Here is a 9,247-nt window from a genome sequence, read left to right on the forward strand (position 1 = left end):
GGGTTCCCTTGACTCCAAAATCCACTAGCTGGTCGAGGATGATGTCTCTGTTGGCGACATCAAATGCACTCTTTAAATAAATGAAGGCCACTACACTGGTGGGGATAGGAGGGTGTATAGCTCCATGAGGCAGTGATGTGTCCCTCGCTCTGGTAAAAAGCTGTACATTCAGGGCGAGAGCTTGTCCTGCAGCCTACAGTAAACAAGAGTCTTGTAAGGAGGATGCATTCTAGTACAGTACTTTACTGAAGCAGGAGGTGAGGGAAACAGGTCAGAACTTATCAGTGCCAGGCACTATTGTACTGTGGGTCCAGGCTTGTGGCACGTATCCCAGACGGACATAAAGGTTGAATAACTGGTGAACAGGACTTCCAGGAACTTTCAGGAGGACACAGAGGACAGAAAAAGTGATGCCATCATCACCTGGAGCCGATACCCTACCCCTGGCGGGGGCCCATCACAATTCATCGTCAGTTATAGCTACACCATCCTCATCGGCTGTCCTTAGTCAAGTGACGGTGAGACAAAGTGCATGAGAGTTTTTCTGGGTGGAGAGCACATCCTGTATGTGTGCGGGAAGGGCACAAGCCCGTGACTGTGCAGACCAGGCATCTACAACATCCTGTGCATACTGTGCTGGACTTTGGTGCAGGACACTAATGGGCTTCTTCTTAACACCTTTGTTGATAAGGCACCACAAGTAACCAACAGTCGTTTGATGGTTGATGCTATCGGTAAATTTATGCCACGAATCAGTATAAACACAGTGCTGGAGAGCAACTAGATCATCCCTCGACAATCGATACTGATGGAGACTCTTGGGGGAAGGTCGTCTTTGAAAGGCAAGACCGTCTCCCTCCGCCTTCCTCTCTGCCTGAGTGATGCGATTATCCAGAGTCCAGGTGTGAGCATCATGATGGCGTGTAATGTGTGGCCTGCTGACATAATGGGTGTAAAAGTCATGCATGACGCTGACAAGTGATGAATACAACTTTCTGGGACATTGAAGGTCGAATGTGGGAAGAAGGTTGGTCATATAGGAGATGTATGTAGGGCAGTACTTAGGTGGGATTGCAATGCGAGTGCATCTGTGTACAGAAGAAGGTGTAGCAGGGAGGGAATAATGAAGACTGAGAGCAATGTGATCAGAGAAGAGGGCAGGGATAGATGAACACCTGACCCGGGATGCCACGAGGCCAGATGTAAGGACGTGATCTAGTATGCCTCCTCGAAAGTGTGTGGCCCCAATGGTGTCCCAGCGGGTGAGCTAATTATGACAAATATACTCAAGAAGTTTAGTCCCGTTACGGTTAATAGTGGCAGAAAGGTCCCCCAAAGCAGGGTGTCAGGCATTACAATCCCCCATGTATGTCATGCCACGGATGGTGGGAGCTGGGAGAGCAGCTATATTCAACCTGCCTGGCACAGAGTACACGTTGCACAACCGAATTGTGCCACTTCCAATGGTGACCTCAAGAAGCTGGAAGGTTGTCTCATCGTCTACAGAGCTTTGGAGGAAACGGTGCTGGATGAAGGAGTGGACATACATAACAAGTCCATTCCTAACTTGATGGACGTAAGAAACATAACCACTGAGGGTGGGTGCCTCTACACTGAGCAGCAGACGACCAACAAAGGATTCCTGAATGAAAATAATATCCGGGTGGTGACTGTATACATATTCTTTGAGTGCAGTAAGTTTAGACCGGTTAGTAACACCACAGGTGTTTCAAGAGATGGTGGGCAGTTGTGCCATGTTACCGAACTTTGCCATGACGTTTGCGGAGGCCAGATGAAGAAGTGGTGGTGGCATGAGAAGTGCTATGCAGCGTGCCATGAGGGGAAGACTCCCTGGACGGAGCATTCAGTCGTCCAATGGGAGTGACAATGGAGTCCAGCTTTTCCGTAAGGGTGGTGACAGTCGTAATGATGACTTGTGATTCAACCAGTGAATTTAATGTTGTCTCAAGTGTGTCTTGCTTGCTAACCAAACAATGAATGCGGGCTTCTACTGCATCGAAACGTGCTGTAGGTGAGCTAATCCGAGTCCTGAGAGTGGCAACAGCATCACGAAGTTCAGTGACTGCAGCTGAATCCAAAATGGCAGTGGAGGTTGGGGGAGCGGCAGCACAGAGTGGTGGTGGTGGTGATGCTAGTGGAGCCCCACTGTTGGCAATGGTGGCAGGGTTAGCCCGGCGTTTAGTGCAGCCATGCCAAATATTAACTCCTTCTTGATGACATCGGGGACACTTCCAGTGCAAGGTATCTGAAGGTTGTGGGTTGGGTTGCATCGAGGCTGTATCAGAAGCAGGTGGAAGGGGTCGGTGAGGACATGCCAGAGAGTTGTGTTGGCCAGAGCACCATGCACACCGTTCTGGCGCAGAGCAATACCGGGAGATGTGACCAATGCCCCAGCATTGAAAGCACCACGGTTGCTCGTCCTTCATCTTGCTTGAAACTCACAAGATGGGAGGCAGGGAAGGAAGCTGAAGGTGACAATTGGTGGTGGCAGGTGAGGAAGGCTCCAGGTGACTACCAGACGGTTGATAGGAGTGCCATTCTGGTGGAAGTGTCGGGCTGAGTAGATACCTGGCAGCTCCTTGGCCAAGTTGGGATCAGTACAGGCAGGATAACGCGTAAGGAGGTAAGTAGGAAACTTGCGGGGCCTCTCAGGTGAGTCTTGACTTTCCAAAGAAAGGGATAGGAACTCTCCTTTAGTTACGCTATCTACGATGACCCTGCGACGTCTGGAGATGTAGGCAAAACAGGAAGTGATTGCAGAAATCTTGACCTCCGTTTGGGTGTGGTCAAGGTGAAAAGCATGGTTGACCTCAGACAACCATCGAAGTTTGAGGTCCACAGTTGGCTTGTCTTTGGATAAAAGCTTGATGTAGTCAGTTCTGGGCGCAAACACCGGAGGCATAGAGGCAGAAGGCAACAGCGAAACTTGGGGCAAGTTGCGGGGGGCGAGGAGTGTTTGATCCAAGGGCAGTTTCCCTCTGCAGATGACCAGACGTCTCTTGCCGCTTGGAGGATTTGGCAGCAGGGGATGAAGGCTCACTGTTGCTGTCTGAGGTGGTATGTACGGGGCGCTTGGCAGAGGAAGATGCCTGGCTGACGACGTGAGCTGCAGCAGGTACAGATAGTGCTGATTCCATAGCTACTTCCCCAGCTAGCAAGACATTGCCACTACTTTGTGGTAGCTATGGCAGCCACTCTGAGTCATCTTATCCTTGTCACTCAGCACCAGGTCAGCTTCAAGGTCCTCGAGGGTGGCAGGGCCTGAGTACTCCATGTTGCACACCTAGGCAGGTAGCAGTGTGAGCTGGGCATCAGCGTCACCAGCATGACAGAACAGACCAATGGTAGCAGGGGATGTCCATGACATCACACAGGTCGTACTGCGCATGTGCAGAAACGAGAAAACCTGACTAGAGGGGGACCCCGTCTGCCGTACTGAATTTCCACTCCAACCTACAGGCTAAGTCCAAACACTCAAAAAACACAACCACCGGTGAAATAAGCAGTAGACCTTTATGTTGCTCCCTGCAACGACAGAAAGGTGTTGGAAGGCAAGGACCAGCGGAATAACCAGGAATATGAGCCGCACACAACAATGATTAGTTTATGTCTGGCCCTCTGGTGGCGAAATCCAGACAGAGATCAGTGTAATAAGGAAATATAATCAGATTACCAAGACGAATACATATACTGTAACTTTTTGCGTCTAGATAATCGTGGTAAAAATTAATTTTGACCTGTTAGTTTATACCATCACTAATGTTAACACTTTCAACATGAGGACGTTAAATATTTTATTTGTACTGCCTCCATACGTCTTTATTTAACTAAGACTACATGAGACTGAAGGATTGAATGTAGTTTTCATAACCCTCACTCCGAACTCCTTCAATGAAATGAAGTATTATATATATATATATATATATATATATATATATATATATATATATATATATATATATATATATATATATATATATATATGTGTGTGTGTGTGTGTGTGTGTGTGTGTATATATATATATATATATATATATATATATATATATATATATATATATATATATATATATATATATATATTTTAAAACCTTCGGGAGATATTCTCTTCGCTAGGAGAGATCTCTTTTAAGTCGAACAAAGTCATCTGAAGAAGGCAAAAATTATCTAACAAAAAAGACATCATCACAGTGAGAGACTTAAAACCAGAAGTCATCTCCGATATGAATAAAATTTGGTGGTAGACTAATCAAAGGTAGACTGATTATAAAGAAAAAGACATATTGTGCTGCAGGGGTGAACATCACAAGCAGCCCCGTAAATATTCCAGTAGGATGTTAATTATGGCTACCCACAGGCGATTTGATTCACCATAGAAAATCCCTTTGCAACTCTTAGGTCAAAAGTTGTCTCTATGACCCTTTTACGGTGATCATTTAGCTTAGGCTCGTAATGTAAGTGGCGATGAAAATTTCTTAACATCTTTTCCTTGGCGACATTCTGCACGTTACACCTAAATATCCTCTTGTATAATTACGCACACAGCGTCGGCACGAAAGCGACGTAAGTAACAAGTATGATATAATAAGATGTAATATGCAAAATAAATCGCCAAGTAAGAGGCCACAAAGCCTCTTATGCCACTTACCATACAGCCCTGATTGTTTTACTTTCCCTATTCATAAGTGATTTTATGCATCTTTGATAAAATATATGGAAACAAACGACAACACTCCAAAGACGAGAATGTCGACACTTAGGGCCATGTATGAGAGAGAGAGACAGAGAGAGAGAGACAGAGAGACAGAGATGCATTCTTGGCATTCCTTTATTTAGCTACCGCCTCAACTGGTAGTTGCTGTGCATCACTGCTGTTGATTTGGAACAATCAATTGAGGGGATTTATTAACGTCATTTTAACACTTTCATTGCGATGACACTCTTTTTCTGTGGAGCACCTCGAACGATTCATTCAGATCAGGGATGATGTTCATGTGAAGAGAATGCAAACGAATTCCTTCTGTCCTTCCCTTTGGCGATATGTCCAGTATATTTTTTGCGGCCACTAATTGTTTACTGCAAGTTGTGATAGATTATTTTGTTGTGGTGGAGGGTTGTTGAGCTGGGTTAAATAAGAAGCAGAACACACACACACACACACACACACACACACACACACACACACACACACACACACACACACACAAGATGATAAAGTTGATGTACTCAAATGTGGATGGAATGGTATCTAAATTACTAGAGATGAATGATTATGTCAGAGAAAATTAACCACATATAATATGTCTAACTGAAACAAAATTAACACCAAGGATATCCAATGACATACTAAACTTAGAGGAATACAATATATGGAGAAGAGACAGAAACTTAAAAAAAGGAGGAGGAATTATATATTAACTAAGAAAAATCAAAAAGTCAATGAAATAAAACTATATATACCATCACAAGTAGAACTGATTGCAGTAGAGATCAACACATCTGAAGGGAAAGTAATTGTAGCCAATTTGTACATGCCACCCAGATCAAACACATGGGAAAGAGACGAATATGAGGACCTGGCAGAGAGCGCAATTCAGAGTTTAAGAGCATTACTACATAAAATAGAAGAGAAATCCGAAAGAATTATACTAACTGGAGATTTTAATACAAATATAAATTGGAATACTCTAGACTGGTGAAAAAGATAACTAGATCTGATGTGAGAGGTGTAAGGCTGAGAGGAAGACCACGAATAGGATGGATGGACAGTGTGAAGAGAGCATTGGATGCGAGAGGGATGTCTGTTGAGCAAGGAAGAGTGGCTGTGTGTGACAGAAATAAATGGAGAGAAATTGTGAATAAGTGATGACGCAGCCCTGAGGGGAAATTCTCCTGCATTTGGTCTGATTAGTTAGTCAGGTCAGGTACGGGTAAGGGGATGGTTCTGTTATGATGTGGCAGGGGTAAACCATTTCTGCTGTCGGGCCCTGCTGCGGATGTCACTGATTGCATTGCGCAGTTGACCCTTGTGCGGTGTGGTGCGGTGAGGATCTGTCCGTTCTCCCCTTTGGGGCTAAGATGCGAATGAATGTGTTTGAATGGATGAGTAAATGGGGGGGGGGTGTCGTCCTGTCTCGGCTACCTCCCTTTCCTTGGGGGATGCAGCCTAGATATATAGATAGATAGATAGATAATTAGCCAAGAAAGCTGTTGGGACCAAAAGCTCCTGGATCTCGTGCAAGAGTTTTTCCTAACCCAATATGTGAGGGAAACCACCAGAAAAAGAGGACTCGAGGTACCTTCAATGCTAGATCTAATATCTACTAGGCAAGAATATGATATTGACAGTTTAATATATCACCCTCCACTCGGCAAAAGCGATCATGCAGTACTAAATTACAACTTCAGGATTGCATATGACATAGTTAACAACAATGAAAGTTACAAAAAGAGCCTAAACTATAAAAAGGGAAATTATCAAGACCTAAAGAAGTATTTCTTAGAAGTTGATTGGGAAAATGAGCTTAGAGGACAAGATTTAAATGCTGTATATAAAAAATTATGTGAATTTTATGAAATAGGAGTCCAGAAGTACATCCCACAGCACAAAGAAGCAGATAAGAAAATACAGAAATGGTTCAATACAGAATGGAAATAATCAAAAGAAAGAAGAGATTTGTTGTGGAATAGATACAGAAGACACAATAGTGAAAGGGCGTATAATAATTACAAACAGGCAAGAAACGACTATACAAGAATAAGGAGGGAAACTCAAAAACAGTTTGAGGAGGATATAATAAATAAAAGTAGTGATCAACCAAAGCTGTTTTACAGCTACATAAGAAGCAAAACCAAAGTAAAAGATATAATACAATCCATTACGGGCGAGAGAATCACCTATACACAAGAGAAAGATATTTGTGAAGTGCTAAATAAGAATTTCCAATTAGTTTTTACAGAAGAAAAAAAATTTGAGAGGCACTATGTGGAACATGCATGCCCACACGTACTACCAGATATACAAATATCAGAAAAAGTCATACAGCAGGAGTTAAGTAAATTAGACTGAAGAAAAGCAAGTGGTCCTGATGAAATTTCATGTTGGGTACTACGAGAATGTGCAAAGGAGTTAAGTAAACCATTATTTTTAATTTTCAAGAAATCCTTGAGTCAAGGTAAACTGCCTGATATTTGGAAGAAAGCAAATATTGTCCCCTTATTCAAGAAAGGAAATAGACAAAATCCACTCAACTACCGACCAGTATCACTAACCAGTGTTGTAAGCAAGGTATTAGAAAAGCCTATAAGAAAAGCTTGGGTAAATCATGTAGAAGAACACAGTATGATAACAGAAAGACAGTTTGGTTTCAGAAAAGGAAAATCATGTGTTACTAATCTGTTGAGCTACTATGACAGAGTAACAGACACAATACAGGAAAGAGAAGGATGGGTGGACAGTATCTATTTAGATTTCAAGAAAGCATTTGACACAGTACCACACCAAAGACTGTTATGGAAACTGTACCATCAAGGAGGAATTCGAGGCAAACTGTTTTGTTGGATGCAAGATTTTCTCATAAAAAAAGAAATGAGAACAGTACTAAGAGGAAACTACTCATCATGGAAAGAAGTGACTAGTGGAGTACCACAGGGTTCAGTGCTGGCACCAATCATGTTTTTAGTGTATATAAATGACATAAACAGTAACACTGGAAATGAAAGCTATCTAAATATGTTTGCAGATGATGCAAAAATACAAAGGAGAATTACTAACACAGACTCTTGTAAAGAGCTACAAGAAGAATTAAATAAACTTCATGAATGGAGTAATACATGGCAAATGGAATTCAGTGTGGACAAGTGTCATGTAATCAAGTTTGGTAAAAGTGGAAAAAGACCTGATTGGGATTATAAGTTAGGAAATAAAACCCTATACACATCAGAAAGAGAGAAGGACCTAGGTGTGATTATCAATAACAGACTATCTCCGGCTGACCACATCAGCGAGAAGGTACGGAACATGTATACACTGCTTGCAAATATGAGAATAGCATTCACATACATAAATGAAGACATGCTAAGAAGGATAATAACATCATTCATTAGACCAACTCTGGAATATGCATCAGTAGTCTGGAGTCCTCATCTCAAAAAACACATAGACAAGATTGAAAAAGTTCAAAGGGCCGCTACAAGATGGATACCAAGCTTAAGGGATCCAAGCTACGAAGAAAGACTAAATAAACTGAATCTCCCAACACTACAGGAGAGAAGGAAAAGAGGTGACATGATAATGCTATATAAATGCATATCAGGGAAGGAGAAAATAGACATAAATGGTTACTTAACATATGGGGAAGCATCAGCAAGAGGACACTGCAAAAAACTGCATAAGAAGAGAGGTGATAAAGACGTACGGAAATTCAGTTTCCCAAACAGAGCAATTGATCAATGGAATGCACTACCGAATGAAATAATGTGTGCCAAAACAATTCACAAATTTAAGAATACGTACGATTAATATGGTTTAAGACACGGGACAGTACGAGCTTGACTCATTCCTGTAAAGATACAATTAGGTAAGAACAATTAGGTAAGAACACACACAAAATTTGACCTTTCCGCCTCTCCAGTCAGTGGTCTGGAATTATTCTCTCTCTCTCTCTCTCTCTCTCTCTCTCTCTCTCTCTCTCTTCACACATAACTAATGTTTTAAAAACACAGTAATCGGTGACACAAAATGAACTGTTGTACACCGGTATAATCCATGCAGTAAACACGCAATGCTCTCTCCTCAGCCATATAATTCTCGCAGAATATGTCATCATCTTTCCTGCACCTGGAGCTCACTTGTTGGCTGGGTTATTGGGACTCACCTGACATACGTAACTTAATAATCCACTTACTTTCTGTTCACTGCTCATGCACAGAAGAAAGTAGCCATTTCCTTATTCTGTGCATGCCTTGTTTTGTATTATTTAATATTCTCTTTCAGTCCTCTATTTTCCCAACTTTGTGACGGATTAAAAGCGTACATAGTCTTCAGTCTGTTTACTCTGTCTTACTGAAGTCTTGTTGAGTGCTTTGCTTGTTGTCAGTAATGCCATCCATGATGTACTATTAACTCCATTCCTTATCACCTTAATATTCTAGCTTTTGAGGAAAGGTAACAAAACAGTTTCGTAGTCTGGATATGCCTTCTTGTTGAGTGGTTCTGTTCAAAGGCT

Source organism: Coenobita brevimanus, chromosome 43 (assembly GCF_032717465.1).
Source record: "Coenobita brevimanus isolate Jiangsu-jjx chromosome 43, ASM3271746v2, whole genome shotgun sequence".
In the NCBI taxonomy this organism is placed as follows: Eukaryota; Metazoa; Arthropoda; class Malacostraca; order Decapoda; family Coenobitidae; genus Coenobita; species Coenobita brevimanus.